Below are 17,411 nucleotides of genomic sequence, written 5' to 3'. Positions count from 1 at the left end.
CTTGGCCTCAGGCCACACAGAGGAGTAGGAATACTTCACATTTATGGCTTCCAAATTAATTTCATGTACATCAACACAGACACCAACTTCAAGAGGTAGATCTTACTGTATATGTTTTATAGTTAAACAGGCTGAGGCTGAGAGAGGGTAAGTCCTGGCTTACAGAAGCAGTCTGAGTTCAAGGGGGACCAGCAACTGATTCTTCTGCTTCAAATCCTATCTTCTCCCATGAGTACAGGTTGTTTCTATAGTCCAGAGAGGAAAATAGGCTGGCACAATGTCACAGCAGCCATGCAAATGATGCGTGCGGGCAGAGGGGGCGAGGGAGATGATGTCCCTGAGGCCGAGGTAAGGTGGGGTGGGGGTGGCGAGTGGGGAAGCCTGAGGGAGCACAGGTGGGGTTTCCACTAGCAAGTCCAAGTGAAAATGGTGTGAGAATAGCCAGAACACAGCCACGCATGAGAAGGAAGCATTTCAGCCAGGGAAAACTCAAGTGTGACTGCTCTGGGCAGTGTGCTGGTGACAGAGACACTGAGGGACGAGAGAGCCGGGGGCAGGTGGTCACAGGCCAGGGAGCTGAGTGTAACATGAGTCCTTGTGACAAACCCCCCGGGGAGCCATGGAGGAAGGACAACTCAGAGTCCAGCATGGAACAGTGACATTCATTCACAGCCAAGTGAAGAAAGAGTCGTCGGAAGGGACAGACAAGGAGGCAGGAGACACCCCCAGACACTGTCAGGCCCAAAGGAAGGGGGCAGGGGTCTCGACCAGAGCTGCAACAGTGGGGCCAGAGAGCAGGGAGAAGTGTGGATTATAAGAAACTCATCTCATATCTATTTTTGGAGGCTCAGAAGAGGACTTTTAAATGCGTTAAACAGTCACATTCTTTTCCAGTGAAGGAATCCTATTTATCAGACATCCCCTTTTGTGGAAGCCAATTACAGTTTTAAAAAAAAAACACTGCAGATAAAAGCAGAGCTGCTCTGGCAAAAGAGACGTAGGTGCCTGGGTGCCTGTTGCCCCAGTTTCCCTAGGTGCACCCAGAATTCCCTAGGAAGTCAGACCTCAGGTGGCATCCAAGTGCTGCCTAAGGGCTTCTTTTCTCAGTGGACACATTGTCTCTGTTTTGTTTAGTTTAGTTTTGTATTTTCTTCCTCTGGAAAGTCGAACTTTGATTCTTTCGTACTGGCTGTGGCTGACCCTAGCCACATACTTCTGTGTAAAAGGCAGCTTTGTGTCAGAATCAGGACTCAGGGAGATGCTTCTTGCATCTTGCATTTTGCATTTTTAGCCAGCCAGCCAGTCACACTCCTAAATGTTTGGGACATGGAGTGACTGGCAAAGTCACTGTCCGAGCTCAATGAGCTTACAAACTAGTGGAGAGGCACGCAGTAAATACAGTACACACAGTGAGCAAATGATACTATTAGATATAATCAAGTGCTATGAAAAATAATAAAAAAACAGAATAATACGATGGAAGGCCATGGAGGCAGGGCAATCTGAGTACGTGTGTTTGAACTGTCGTCTGAAAGACAAGAAAGGAAAAGTCCCCGTATGTGTGACAGATAAACCTTTTAAAAGTAGGACAGCAAGTGCAGAGCCTGTGAACTTGGAACCTGGACTGGCTCAGGGTGTTGGAGGGTCAAAGACAAGGGCCACGTGGCTGCGGAGTGCAGAGTGATGGGAAGGGGGTAGCACAGGGGGTTCTCCTGTGCCGGGACTGCTACGTGGAAATTGGACTCTAAAGGAACAAGAGTAGAAGGAGAGAGGCCAGTGAGGCAAGAAAGGATGTTGGCTTGGGCCACAGTTGAATCCGTCAGAGAGGGGTCTGTGATTGGGTTAGAGGTGTGTTTTGGAGGTGGAGTTAAGAAAACTCACTAGTGGGTTTGAGTGGGATGTTACAGAACAAGAGTAATCCAGGGGAACCCCCCTGCCTTTATCTTGAGCAATTACGCAGACAGTGGCCATTTGCAGAGCCACAGAGGACCTGGTGGGAGCTGATTTGGCCTAGGACATGGGTTGGGAGAGTGAATAAGAATCAATAACTCTGCTTTGACTCTTAGGCAGCAGAGGTTCCAGAAGAGCTGCTGAGTTGGCAGTTGGAAGCTGATGCTCAGAGGGAGACTGGGCAGGAGATACTGATTTTTTAACTTCAAAGATCAATAAGTCATATCTTTGAGTGCTTACTCTGCACTTGGCACCGATGGAAGAAAAATATTTTCCAAGCTCAGAAAAGTGCTTCTCCACTGAGAACTCCTCTCTGGAGAGGACAGAGCCCAAGGCTTCACCTTTGGGCAGGATGGTGAGCTGGAACCCCCACCTGTTTCTCAGAAGAGGCTTTCCAGGGTACTATCCGGCACCCTCTGCAGAGCACCAGATCTTTGGCACAAATCTGTCTTTAAAACAACGGCACAATTAAGCTGCTGTGAAGTGTGGTGCTATTTAAATCCACAATGCCAGAGATAGCATCTTGACATCTAGGTACCATGCCAACAGCATGACACTGCACCCAAACAAAGACGCCTTTCAGTGTGGTTGGTGTTTAACCTCAGATGAAAATATCTACGGCAGAAAACAAATTTTTCATGGCTTGTACTATTCAGACCAGTGAATGTTTAACTGTGTGTATCTATAATATCTCCAAGTGTTTAATTTCTTTGAAACAAAAGTTGAGGCTGCCAGTCCTCAAATGAATCAGCTTAATGTTAACATAGTAGTATTCATTATTTGTATTATTTATGTTGTATTGCATTTAACATTTTCTAACTCTGCAGAGGCAGCTATGCCAAGCATATTAAAGACACATTTTTTGCCAGAATTAGAAGAAGGAAAGTAGGGAGGGAGAGAATGTCTAACGTGAAATCTGTAGGGGCAGGTAGGATGCTGGTGGTTTAAATAGTCAGCAACAAAAGAATATTAGATAATAAAACTTTCTGCTCTGTCTTCCATGTATTTATCATTCTTGGAAGGCTGGAACATTCTCAGAAATTCAGACTAGGGGACTTTTGAGAATTTTTCATCTGTCTATCCATCCTTCTGTCAATTCACCAAAAAGAGAATGTTTTCTGTGATAGTGTGGGCAGGGCACAGAAAGGTTTGTGATATAGCCACTGTCTTAGGCACTTGGGAAACTGTTTATTCTCTCAGCAAATATTTAAATTGTGCTGACCACTAGCCAGCTACTGTGTGAGGTCCTGAAAATATACTTGTGAAGGAAAGAGATGTGGTATCCACTCTTACATTCATTCATGCTTTAGGGATTAAAGAAGTAATTACCTGGATATTGTTACTTAATAAAAATATGTAACTACAAGAATATTCTTTAATTAAATTGCAACAATGTTACCCAGAAAAAGTACAAAGTACGGTGAGAGATGTAACTAGAGCACTTCACCTGGGTGGAGAGAAAGGGCAGATCGGGAAAGGTTTCTTGAGGAAAGGATGTTTCATTCGAGACCTGAATGATCAGTAAAGGTGAACCAGGAAAAGGGGCAATGGGGTAAGAGGAAGAGGAAGAAATCTTAAAGGACCCGTGGATGCAGAGGTGGAAATAGGAGACATGTATTCACAAGTGCAATACGACCTGATCTTATCAGTGCCATCGGAGGAGTTTAAAATGGAACTACAGACAGAGAATCCTTGTCTTCTTGGCTTACTTTACTCCACTGCTGGGTTTTTGTTTTGCTTTTATTTTTAAATGTAGGCCACCTGGGGTTGACGCCTGGCTCCATCACCTAGTTCTGTGAGCTTGGGTCGATACAACAGCATTATGCGGTTATTGTAAAGATTAAATGAGATGATGGTGCCCAGCACACACTGTCCAGCACATAGTAGGTGCTCATCAAGTTTGGTTCTCTTCTTGTAAGTAAGCAACCAGTGTATAACTGGTGCTTATACAGTACATAGCAGGGGAGTGATATCAGATCACTTAATGAATGAAGAGGCACTTGAGTTGATGACAGGTTTTCAGAAAGTGTCAATGCTGAAGGAAATTGAGAGGAGGTACGGTGTGGAGGGCCATTATGTCATGGTGAAGGGCTCAGGAACAGGATGGCATGCACAGAGAATATTCCATTAGGTCACTGTGCACGATAAATAGAGGGGTGCGTGAGAAATGAGGTTGCGTAATATGTTGGAACCAGATTACTTCGAGTTTTGACTCATAAGCTAAAGAATGTTTATTTTCTCTTACAAGCAATAGGGAGTCATTTAAGGTTTTTGAATAGGAAGAAAGAATTGTCTGAGACAATGTAATGGTGCAGAATGGATAGGGGAAGAGAGAGTTTAGAGGCATTGAGAATATTTAGGAGACTTTATCTAGGCATGAGCGTAGGAAGAAGGAACAGATGGGAAGATGTTATAAGCCAAAAGCTGACTGTAGCTGTTAATGGGGTGGATGTGAGGGCTGAGAGGGAAGACAGGTTGTCTCCAAATCCAAGTGTGGAGCCCCAGTAGGACAGTTAACACCCACCAGCATGTTAGTGGGTGCTGCTGCGCTCTGGGCCTCTCCTTCCTAACTCCCCAGGGAGGGCTGAAGTAGGATTTGGCTTCAGAAAGCTGATTTTAAAATACCATGAAGATGGGGAAGAAAATGCTTACCAGTCTGATGAAATGAAGAGCTAGAATTTGGCTAACATGGGGCTATCTAAAAAGAATCATCCCCATGAGGTTCATGGTTGGTACTATTGAAATCCATCAGATCAGAGCCTTGAAACCCTAACAATGAGAGGGTAGCAGGTGGAAAATGGACCATAAAATGGACAAGTAGTAACCTGGGAATTAGGGGACTACCTAAATATTGTCCTGTTTTGGAAAAAAATAAGGACTCTTTAAAAATAATTTGAGGTAGCATGATAATGGTGTTGAGGGAAAGAACCTACACTTATTGAATGCTTATTAGTTTTTTATTGTTCATAACAAATCACCACAGATTTAACAGCCTGAAGTAGTGGCCATTCCTTACCTCGCTGTTTTGCAGGTTAAAAGTCTTGACAGGCTCGACTGGGTTCTCTGCATAGGTTCTCTCACAAGGCCAAATCAAAGTGTCAGCCAGGTGGAATTAAGTGGAGGCTATGGAGAAACATCTGTTTCTCAGTTTATGTGGTTATTGGAAGAATTCAGTTCCTTGCAGCTCATTTCCTTGCTGGCTGTCAGAGGGGTCTCTCCCTGGTCTTTGCAAGGGGTGCCCTCCATCTTCAAAGCCAGCAACGGCTCAGCAAATCCTTCTTGCACTTGGAATCGCTGACTTCCTCTTCAATTGCTAACCAGAGAGAACTCTCTTCTTTGAAGGTGCACAAGTGATTCATTTGATTACATGTCTCCTTTCTTTAACCCAAATGACTAGTAACAGTAACTACACCTGCAAAATCCGTTTGCTGTGTTGCATAACATAATCACAGTAGTAACTCCAAGGGGTGGAGATCATGGGGGCCATCTTGGAAACCTACAATCAGAAAACCTTCTTGAGAGCCTTAGTATGTTAAGTTCTGGGTATTAGAATAGGTCCCATGAGAGTCCAGCTCTTACAGAGTCTATCATCTGGGAAGACAGACACAGAACTATAAATATGTACAAATCAAATAGTATGATTGACAGGGATAGGTTCTTTTAAGAAAATCAAGCATGGTGTTGTGATAGAGAGAAACTGGGAGTGGGGGTGGTTCTCTTCTAGATATGGGAAGACTTCTCTGAAATGGCAACATTTGAATTCTGTTCTGAATGATATAAAGAGCTGTCATTCATGCAAAGAGCAGGGAGATGGCTCTAAGCCAATGGAACACCAAAGTTTCTAGGGCAGAAGGAAATTTGGTGTATGTAATAAGAGACAGAAAAAGGGTTGATGGAACTGGAATGAACATTCTAGTTGTCAGTCAAAATGATAGGCTAATAATAAAAATGACTCTTCTCAAAAAAGTGTTGACTATCTATTCACAGATTTTACACCTGTTCAACTTTACTTCATTATTCAGCATGTTTCTGTAAAAGTAAACCAGATCATCCTTAAAAATCTGTCAATCAACTCTGATCGTACATATTTATTGAGTACTTTGTATGTGCCAGTCACTATTCTAGAACCAGGAATAAATGAGTGCACAAAGGAAATAAACATCATGTCCTTGAGACACTTAAATTCTAGTGGGTGTGATACAAAAAGAAAACAAAGCAAGAAAGAGTAAAATATATAATATGTTAGGTTGTGAAAAGTGCTACGGAGGCAAAATAATGTTGGGAAAAAACCTAACAAGTCTTTTCCACTCATGACTCCGTTAATTCAACTGTTCATGCATCGGCTCATACATGCATCCATCCATCTTACACTGAAGGACTGCAAGCTAGGCATTGAGGATATAAATTAAATAAACAGCGAGCCTTTCTCTTCCAGCTGTGATGAGAGTTACTGCTACCAAATTTGTTCTCTGGCATACTATAAACTGGAAAAATATATATGAAATTTGTAACCATTGAACACCAGGCAATTCTTGACATAAGGAAATGTGAGTTGAGTCCCATGTCTGTCCTAGCTTCCCACTGGGGGCATGTTGGCTATTGGCGGCTACCATGCAGGGAGATAGAGCCCAAACAGAGAACAATGATTTTGCTAAGAAGGAGGCTAAGATGAGTGTTCAGGACACTGAAGCATCTAAAACTCTCAGAGCAGGTTCCAGAAATGAGGGATCAGAGGAGAGCAAGGATCCTAAGAAACTGCATGTGTTTTGGGTGAATCCTTGGCAGAGGGCTAGGCTGTGCATTCAGAGGGGAAAATTCTGTGAGAACTGTAAAAGAATGATTGTTTCAGGGCTGAAAACAAAATAGGAGGCAGAGGTTATGGTTACACAATGCTGGAAGACAGAAGTGGCCCAGTTAGAGTTGCACACATCACTGAGGATCCTGAGCATTTAGTTCAGACACCCAAGGCATCATATCTTATGAGCAAAGACCACATCCCAGATAAGGGTCATATCCTGGGACTGAAGACAAACCCGGATGAGATAAGCCTGACAAACAGCCAGACTACATTTGAAAGGACAGAGAAGCTTCCAAGTAATTTAATTGTATGCCAGACAAAATGTAACTCCTTTAATGAAAGATACTGTAAACTCGATTTCCTACAATGTATTATCCACAATGTCAATGTTGAGTGCAGAATCTGTTAATTATTATACATGAGAAAGAGAAAGAAAATGTGGCAAAAAAAAACGAACAAGAAACAAGACCAACAAGACAGACCCAGAGATTGCTCAGATGTTGGGTTTAGGAAGTATGGAGTTTTAAACAAGGCAATATAAATATGTTCAAGACTTTATAAGTATAATAAGCCAACATATGAGAAATACCAGCAAAGAAAGAAATATTGCTTGAAACAGAATGCCAAAACTGAAACATGTGATATTGAAATGAAAAATCTGCTAGATGGTCTTCAAAACAGATTTTACACTCAGAAGAAAGGGTCTATGAAGACAGAGCCATAGAAATTATCCAGTCAGAAAAGGAAAGATATTGAAAGAAATGAACAGTACCCAGGTACCTATGAGATGTTAAAGAAACCAAAATAGCATTTCATACCGACTAGAATGACTACAATTTTAAAAAGACGTCTAACAACTGTGGGAGAAAAAGTGAAATAACTGGGGCTCCCATACAGTGCAAATGAACAGGAGATAGTTGGCAAAGTTTGGCAGATGTAAGTTCCACAGGCAAATTCACCCCTAGACATGGAAATGTACGCCCAAAGCAAGACTTGCTCAAGAATGTTCCTAGCTGCTTTAGTCATGATAGTCTCAACCTAGAAGCAAACCAAGCAACCCAAACTAGAAATACCCCAAATGTCCTTCAACAGAAGAAACAAATTGCGATATATTCATAGGCTGGAGCGCCGAGCAGCAGTGCGATCCAGTGAATGACTCAGAGGCATGTACTGAGAAGACACTTTGTGAAATATTTGTGAAAACAGCCCATTTAGCCTTCAAGTCTCAGCCGCGGTGTCTGCTACCCCGAGAGCAATCTTGCACACCACGGGCCTCCGTGCCGGCCGAGTGAGAAGCCTGCCTCTCATGCTGTTGCATGGTCATACCCACCGGGGCTCATCTGTGTCACTGTGCCTGAAATGGAACATTGTGAACTGTTTTCTTTTCCATCCAATTCAACAAGAGCTTCCTGAAGTCAGTGACGGCCTTACCCATATCAGCATCCCTAACATCCTGCCCAACAGTGGACCGAGCGTATAAACTTATATCTGTGAAAGAAGAAAGGGGCACCACAGTTGTACCTTTTATTTCCTTCGAGAGCCCTAAGGCCAGTACATTAGATATTCAGTGGTGTTTGTTAAATAATAAGTGAATCTCATTACTTGGATGTAAGTAACTGGAGGGCTGAATTAGGTTTCTATCCCCATGTATGTTTTTATCACCATCAGTTTGGCCAGAGTAATTATGGACAATTTAGTTTAATTCAAGGGAGTTTGCCCAGAGTCATCCAACTTGTCTGATATCTGAGCTGGGACCTGGATTATATAACTGTTCTTCCTACCTCACAATAACAAGTGCCACCTGTGAGAACCCCTGTAAGCGGGCTGCTGTCCTGTCTGGCTGGAGCACGGCGGCAGTGAGCGGTGAGGTGGGCACTGCCTCCTGAGGGCGGCAGCTGACTGTTGCTCCCTGGCTGCAGCCTGGCCCTTCCGCTCTGAGGAGACAAAGCAAGACTCTTTCTGAGATCTGGGAGAGTAAGCTTGGGCACAGGGGAGAGCAGAAGATGGGCGGGAGTTGATATGTACGAGCCTATTCCTGCTTGAGAGGGCAATAAGAACTCATCCTCCCAGAGATAAAGGCGTGGGTAGACACCAAGTCTGACCACAACTGCAAGTATAACCTTAGCAATCATCTAAAAATTATTCTAAACTTGGGTGTATAAAATTGATAACAGTGTCTTAAGAACGTATGTAGAAATTTTGCTAATTCTGTTGGTGAGAAGGCAATTGAATTTACCTAATGGTACCAGAAGAATTCTTAAATGTTATTTCATTCTTTGTCATTAAAAATTCCACTTAAAATAATTCTGTTCTGATTAGGTCTTATATACTCCTTCTTAGAGAATTGAAGGAAGAAAACTGCATAGAAAGCTCTAGGCACTTTCTATGGATAGGTTGTAGCTATTTCAGGAAACACCAGATATCAGATGTAACAGAGGAGGAAGAGCAAGTAATGGATGGGGGATCTGTTTAAGGGTAGAAATAGAAGTATCTAATATTTCCATCCCTCTCTACTAAGCAAAGCCTGTTTTCCATCCATAGCCCAAGTTTCATCCCCATTTCCCAGTCAAATATTCTGTTCTTTTCAGTTGGTCAAAGCAATAAATCATGGATAACTAATACATGGTTTAACTTTCAGTATTTGAGAAAACATTTGGCGAAACCTAAAGCAAAGTAAAGCTGTTATCACTTCCCTCTCCAAAGAGGAGCTATTGCTTCAAGTGACTGCTCCAAGTTGACTCTACAATTTGTAGTGTGTGGGGAAGTATGGTCTATTAGTAGGATCATATAATTTTCCTGGCCCATTCCACAAAGCCGTCCTAAGAAAAAGGCCATCCACTCTCTTTTCTCATCTTTACAAGTAGTGCTACATGCCTCCAGTGTTATCATTATTAGAAGGAGTATGGATTAGTCGAACACATATCCCAACCTAAGAGTGGCAAATCTGTCATGGGGAGACTCACCTGTCACCTGTATTGGAGTCCATATTTAGAAATCTACACTTTTGATTGTACATTTGCTTATCTGTAAATTACTAGATTGACCCTGCTTTAGGTACAAAAAAACCCACAAAATCCCCTGGTCACCAGGACTGAAAGATTAATAATCTTTGAATAATATAATCACAAAACTGGTTCTGATAAAGAAAAATAGAACAAACCTGCTATAGCCTTCATCAATGGTCTTCCCTTCTCAATTTTCAGAATCATTAAACCACCTTATTTACAAATACTTTCTAGAATTTCATGGCACTTCTCTGCTTAAATCTGATGGTGTAATTTTTGCAATTACTTTTCCAAAGGTTAAGTATTTTTTTGAATGGCCATAAAGGACATATTATAGTGTAAAGGAGCCTAGATTGATTTTGCATAATTTTTGGTTACTTCTAAGAGTGAAGGCTTTCAGTTTAACAGGGTCATGAATTTTGGGTGAATACATCTTTTCTTGTCCCTGGACACAGACACATGTAGACACACACACACACACACACACACACACACACACACACACATCCAAGGTTTTCCTTTTGTCTATCCCAGAAATTAAACCAGGGATGCCTCTATTCTTTCTCTTTTGTACACCACACTCATAAATGTATTCATTAATATATAGCCTATTCACTTTTCTTTCAGCCATTTTTTTCCTTCCAGACCAGAAAGTTGCTTCTGAGCAACTTCCAAGTTCAAGTTGAAATATTCAGCCTGAGTCAGAATGGGTCCCTTCCTCTTTTCTCAGAATTATATTGAAATGAACCTGTTCTAATAAGCGTTAAGGCAGTTAACTGTGGCTTTACTTAGCGGGAACCTCACATAATCGGAGTCAGATTTGCAAAAATCCACCCATTCTGCGTGCAGAAGGCGCATCTTGGAGAAATCAAGGACTTTGAAGGACGGAAGGAGGAAGGCTAAGAAAGTGCCCACTTTAACAGCCACGCTGAACCTCCATCACTGAAGTAATAACAAAATTGCTAAGAACTGCTCTTATTGTCGTCTTATTTAAAAATGATAACACTGCTACCCGGCTGAAGCCTTTTATGTTCCCGTTTGTCAGAGATCTCAGGACAGAGACAAATCTGTCGCTTGGCCTTAACATACTCAACTCCTTCACGGTGACTTTACTGTCAAAACTAGAAACTAATTAGACTACAATTAGTCTACAAAAAATTAATTAGAAAGCAATTAGAAACTACTATGCGTGTATTCTAGGGAACATTATAGTTTCTAAGTTAAATCTACTTTAATTTAGATAGATAATGTATCTCAAAATGATGGATGACACTAGATGCCTTTCTTTTTTCTAAGCATATGCCCAATAAGATGGTACCTTGATATGGATAAGAATATAAAACAAAAAGAAAAGAAATACTGCTGAGTTTTAACATCAGCTTTTGAACTCCCAAGAGCCACGGAATTGCTGAAGAAAAAAAATCAAAGCTGTCTCAATGTTTCATTGTGTCTCTTTCTGGCCCCATTCCATCAGAAACACTATCTTGTGTTGTAAATCTTTAATTTGTTTCTAACGTGGCACAATTTCACAAGGTTTGCAAACTCTTTTAGATAAGTAATACAAGCTCAGCATCATTTGCTTTATGGATATAAAAGTAATAAAATGCACGTCAAAGCAAAGGAAAGCCTTTTATTGAATCAGGTAGAAGTCACATAATACAATCCTGCAGGCTTTGCTGCTCTTTCACGTTTATATAAATTTTGTAGATTTGCTTTTATTATGTTTTCTCACAGCTGCCCCATGAGGTAAGTTTGAGTAGCTTGCTTTAAAGGCAAGATGCCAGAGGAGCAGAGAAATGCAATGCTTCCCAGAGCGCCCCTCCCAAGAAAGCAGTTGCTGATCTAGATTGCAAATTTCCCCAGTCCTTTGGTCCCCCATTCATTAGCCAGGGAGGCTCATCTCCTTTCATTTCTTTACATCTGCAAAAACTTCTTACCCTCCGTTTATTTTAATGAGACCCAAGAGATTTCGTTTTGGTTACTTTGAGGCCTCTTTCCTACCACTCCACCACTTTCCTAGCCCCTAGGAGAGATTTACTCTAAAGTCTAGGGAAAAGGTAATTTCCTGGTACTGAACTCCAATCGGCCTGCTGCCGCCACTACATATTGCTTGTGCCTGCAGAGGTGTAGTTATTGACCTTTTCCCACAGCGATCCAACACACCGCTCTTCAAGACCCATCCTGAGTTCTGAATGACATTTCTGCAAGTCCCTCACAATATTTACCCCCTTTGACTTGCTAATAGAGTCTTATTCAAGGGTAAAGTGTGAAAAAAAATTAAATAAGGGGAAGAGTTTTTATAGACACCCAAGTTTGGGGGATTTTACCTTGTTCTTCATAGGACTAGATAGGTTCTAGCCCATATTGCTACCTTCTGAAACACACATTTGCTTTCAAAATTGTGTCCTGAGAGTCTGACAGTCCCACAGTCCTAATCTTTCTTCACCGTTGCTCATCACTTCCTTGGCTATGATATGCTAGATGCAAGGAAGGAATGTCTGTTTTCTAACACATCTCTTAACCTTGTCTTAATTGTTGTAGGTAATACATTCCCAGACTCCTGAGAAAGAAGGTTTCGGATCTTCTTATGCAAAAAACGAACTCAGTTGGCATTCACTATGAATTCCTTTGAGATGTAAGTTTGCATTTAAACACATTCCAGCCTTTGCAAATTAGATGCCAAGACCCCCTGCCGTCATTCCGGTGTGGCAAAGATCACAGTGGTTGGTGTTCAGTGCAGGGCAGTGTTAAATAAACACATCACACTGACTTTATGACCTTGAGGCAGCTCTTCCTTGGTATTCTCTTTGTTACCCATCATCCTTGGCTAGCAGAAGCACTAGGGATTCACAATGCCACGTGCATTTTTAGTCTTCATCGAATATACACCATCCTCCTTTTAAGGGAGTGCCAGTCGACATCCATCTATCCAAAACCATTGATTGAGTTCCCAAAATAGCCAGGTGTTGTGCTAAATCAAAACCACAGTTATCTAGAATATTGACAAAATCAAGTAGAAATAAATGAACAAATGCACAAACAAAACAGAAATAGACTCAGAAAAACAGAGAACAGACTGGTGATTGTCACTGGGGAGGAAGGAGGGGGAGTGAGTGAAATAGGTGAAGGGGATTCAGAGGGACAAGCATCCAGTTATAAAATAAATTAGTCACGGGGATGAAAGTACAGCATAGGAAATATAGTCAATAATATTATAATATGTTTGTTGACAGACAACTACATTTATCATGTGAATATTTAGTAATGTATATAATTGTTGAATCACTATGTTGTACACCTGAAACCAATATAATATTATTTATCAACTATATTTCAATTAAAAATAAAAATAAATATTAAATAAAAAGTTTGATTTCAGTTTTATTTTCTAAAAGGATTTAGAATATCCTCTTCATATTCTTACATTGGTGGTTAGTGTATATAAGAGATATGATTTCATCTTGTTTATAACTAAGGAAATGCTAGCACTCCACTTCATAATGCTGATTCCTATGACTTATTGTACCAGATATGTGGACACAGCTATGAGTTTTGGATTAAAAAATGCAGCTGCTAAGAACTAACCTCAACTATTTGGATCTGCTTATTTATTTTAATCAAATCTCAATGGCAGTTCTATTTGTTGTGTTTGGATTAGTTGAAGTCTTACATTTCTAGAGTAGAATGAAAATTAAGATGCTAGAAGCTGCTAATTTTTCCTTATTTCTTTAGATATCTATGTAGATATGAACACTTTCAGTTTTCAAAATGCCATACTCAGAGATCAGGTTAGAATCTTTTCATGATGTCTGGCGGGCAGCCGACAGTAATCATGGTCAAAATTATGGTTACGATAGTGGAAAGAAAGAATACCTTCATGATAACACATTTCCACTAGGTCTGAAGTAAAAAGAAAATCTCCATCACAAAATAATAGCCAATATATTATAGTCAATAATATCATACTATCTTTGTTGACAGGTGACAGATACATTTATCGTGCAAGCATTTACTGATGTATGTAATTGTTGAGTCACTGTTGTACATCTGAAATCAATATAATATTGTATATCAAGTATATTCAATTAAAAATAAAAATAACCAAATAAAAAGAATTTGATTTTGTTTCTCAGCAGTGTTTATTAGGCAAGGGTTGTAATAATAAATCCCGATCATAGTGTTGCAGAAAGAAACCAATTTTTTTAATCAGAATGAAATCATCGCTATTTGCACTCATCAGTTTAATTTACTAAATGTCACACATGGATGTAGGTTGATTGTGACATTGTCAGTCTATAGCTAATATGTGTAATCAGCACAATACAGGCAATTTACTTAAAGCCAAAGAACATAAATAAGTTATTAAGGCTAGTCTTAGAGTCTTAGGCTCTTGCTTACTTACTCTGAATCATGTTCCTGCATATTCTGGCCTTAATGAACCAGTGAATCAGATATTTAACATGACTTTGACCAGAGATATTATTTAGAATTTTGTGAGTTAGTCAGAATTATTTTTTGACATGAATTACAGCCATGAATCATTTTCAGACAATCATTTGTAGGCTATCTTCCATTTCACTGTATTATAATCTACCTAGATGTCTTTATATCAGCTTGGATGTGTCTAGGAAGAAATTGAGCTCCAAAGTAGAAATGTCTTATTCCTTAAGTGCAGAAAATGAGTTGGAATCAAAGTGGAATCCAAAGCTTTTCTAGGAAAAAATGTGGGCAAAGTTACCACCAACTATCATTTCTCTTCACTGGTATATATTTTATTTACCAACCTTGTTATTTGCAGTTTTATTCTGCTAGAAAAGTATATTTTGGAGGGAAATAAATCAGTAGCTACCTATTTTTCTACAAGGATAAAGTCTCATGGTTTTCTGTGTACTGATCACTATGTCATGATGTCCTACATTGTAATTTTGTCATTTTTATTTAAGAGGCAATGAGCAAAGCATAACATCTTTCAAGCGTGTAGTGATCGTTCACAGAACTGACTGAAAATCAGTGAAATGGTAACCCAAGACCTGCCTAAACCGGCAGTAGTGCTGGCAAATGATGCCTTCATTGCTTCACAAAGGCAAGAGTGTCATTCATTCACCCAAGGTAGGAGTTTTCCATTTCACACAATGGACTTACCCTGCAATTACCCAAAAGATTCATTTAATTCCTATTAAGAGGGGTGTGTTGAATTGTAAATGACGGTCATGATAAAATGGTGCTTGATAATATTAGCTATATTATTCAGCCATGCCATCCATTGCATTTTAGCCCTTCTGGGCACTTAGAAAATCCTTACATGCTAATTTCCTCTTGCCAGCTAAATGCTGCCTAATGTTATTTACCATAAGATTTGTTGGTTAGATGGTTACCTTTAACCATATGATACCCTCTTTTTTATGGCACATAAGTGGAAGTTCTAAATGAATGCTAGAGCTAATAGAAGATTCTTGTAAACAGTATCACAGATCATATCCCATCTGCATTCCTCAGAAAATGGACTTGAGGTGTTCCTAATGCAAAGAAACAAAATAAAGTGCTCTCCCTTCCTCTCTTTGTATATGTATTACACATATATATATATATATATATTAATATACCTTCCTGTATATTGCTTAGTCATCATACAGTGTAATGGATCTTAAACCATGACGAAAAGCACATTCGTTGCTTCATGTCTTTCCTAGATTGCCTCTGCAGTCTTTTAGCCTGTGAGGAACGCACATGAATGACTGGCACCATTTTAAAAATGTAATTGCTGCACAGAACAGCTAGCTTATGTTTGATGCATCTTCACATAATGTTACAAAGGAAATAGGTGGATGTGATTACATGCTTTCTTCTTAGGCTGGTTCTAAGTTTCATTATTCAACCATTTTATGTAGAAGCCCATTGCAAAAAGTGGAAGAGTTTAGCATCCAAAGCCAGGCAGAGAGGGTGACGCAATCTGGGAACAGTTGGCGGACTGTGCCTCGCAGCCTGGGGTGGCACTGGCAAGCTAGCTGGCACAGTGGGCATTTCCTTTTCCCTCCTGAGCACCGTCTTCGGGCTCTGTCTCTGAACTCTGCACACAGTTTTCAGAAGGATCCGGAGATGACGAGACCACGTTCGTTGGCAGCTTTCAGTCAAACGGGCCCTTGAGTTATTCTAAAACACTGTTCTTTTGTCTGCCAGAGGGCAAAACCACATTTGATAATTTAAGGGTAGTTTTTAAAGATTGAGAAGAATTTTCCTTAAAAGATGGCCCCATATAAACATGACTGTTTCAGTAACCTCATTTCCCTCTTACCTTATATCAGAAAGTTAGACCTTTCAATGTCCTCTATTCAGGCTACAACCTGAGGTACAGCCCTAAGGAAAGAACGCTGAGTGGCACCGATCCATAGCATCTGGAAGCTTTGCCAAAGACATGTCAGAACTCCTTTAAATTCGGAACTTACACATCAGTGACCTCACAGGGAAAGCGTGCCTTAAGGATCCAAAGGTAGAAGCTGTCCAGTAAATACATAGACTGTTTCTCATTGTCATCAATGGGCCTTTCCTAGAACTGCCAGACTATCCCTAACCCCACAACCCCATGGTATTGTCAAAGTTTGATTTACAAAAGAAAAGAGTATAAGAACAAATAAAAAAACTGAAGGAACAAAACAGCAGCAGACTCACAGAACCCAAGAATGGACTAACAGTTACCAAAGGGAAAGGGACTGGGGAGTGGGTGGGAAGGGAAGGATAAGGGGGGAAAAGGGGCATTACGATTAGCACACATAATGTAGGGGGCGGGGGGCACGGGGAGGGCTGTGCAACACAGAGCAGACAAGTAGCGACTCTACAGCATCTTACTTCGCTGATGGACAGTGACTGGAATGGGGTTTGTGGGGGGAACTTGATGATGAGGGGCATCTAGTAAACATAATGTTGCTCATGTAATTATAGATTAATGATACGAAAATAAAATAAAAAAAGAAAGTACACTTGAAAACTATCTATTCCAAAACATTTTTTTCAGAAGTTTGATTTGCATAGACACCTCAAAGCCATTGTATATCACCAAAAATCCTTTTCACGAGGTCTAGAATCCTAAAAGGAGTCTAAAAAGTCATTGAGAGGCAAATCAATTCAGTGCACTGCTTCTGTGTTGGAACAAAACTAAATGATCCAAATTATGGTTTGCCTTTCTTTAAACACACACACACACACACACACGCACGCACGCACACACACGTACACACACATGCATTCCTTTCTCCTATTTCTCTTTCACATGGGTGGACTGCCCTTGTGACAGAGAGGAAAACAATGTTCCTCGTGCCCCAGGGAAATGGGTCAGCTGCAAGTGAAGGGTGGAGTGACGAGGTGAACTGCCGGGCGCGCTCTGCGTGGGCCTAGTCGTTTCCCTCATGATTTCCCTTTGCTGGTGCCTGGCAGACGAAAGATCTGCAGGGAAGGGCAGGGCAAGGCAGCCAGGAGCAGCCCTCCCCTAAAGGTATTACCGAAGAGGGACATTTGAGACACAGTTCTTATTTTACAATACATTACAGAATAAAACAAAGGGGATGATATTATTTCAAAAATTAAGCCCAGTTCTTCCCCTTGCTTTAGAAAATGCTTCCCTAGAGAGAACACTTCCCTCGGAGAACCCTTGTACAGGGCCCACC

The sequence above is a fragment of the Manis pentadactyla genome, chromosome 2, assembly GCF_030020395.1.
Source record: "Manis pentadactyla isolate mManPen7 chromosome 2, mManPen7.hap1, whole genome shotgun sequence".
NCBI classification, from domain to species: domain Eukaryota; kingdom Metazoa; phylum Chordata; class Mammalia; order Pholidota; family Manidae; genus Manis; species Manis pentadactyla.
This window is presented reverse-complemented; position numbering follows the sequence as displayed.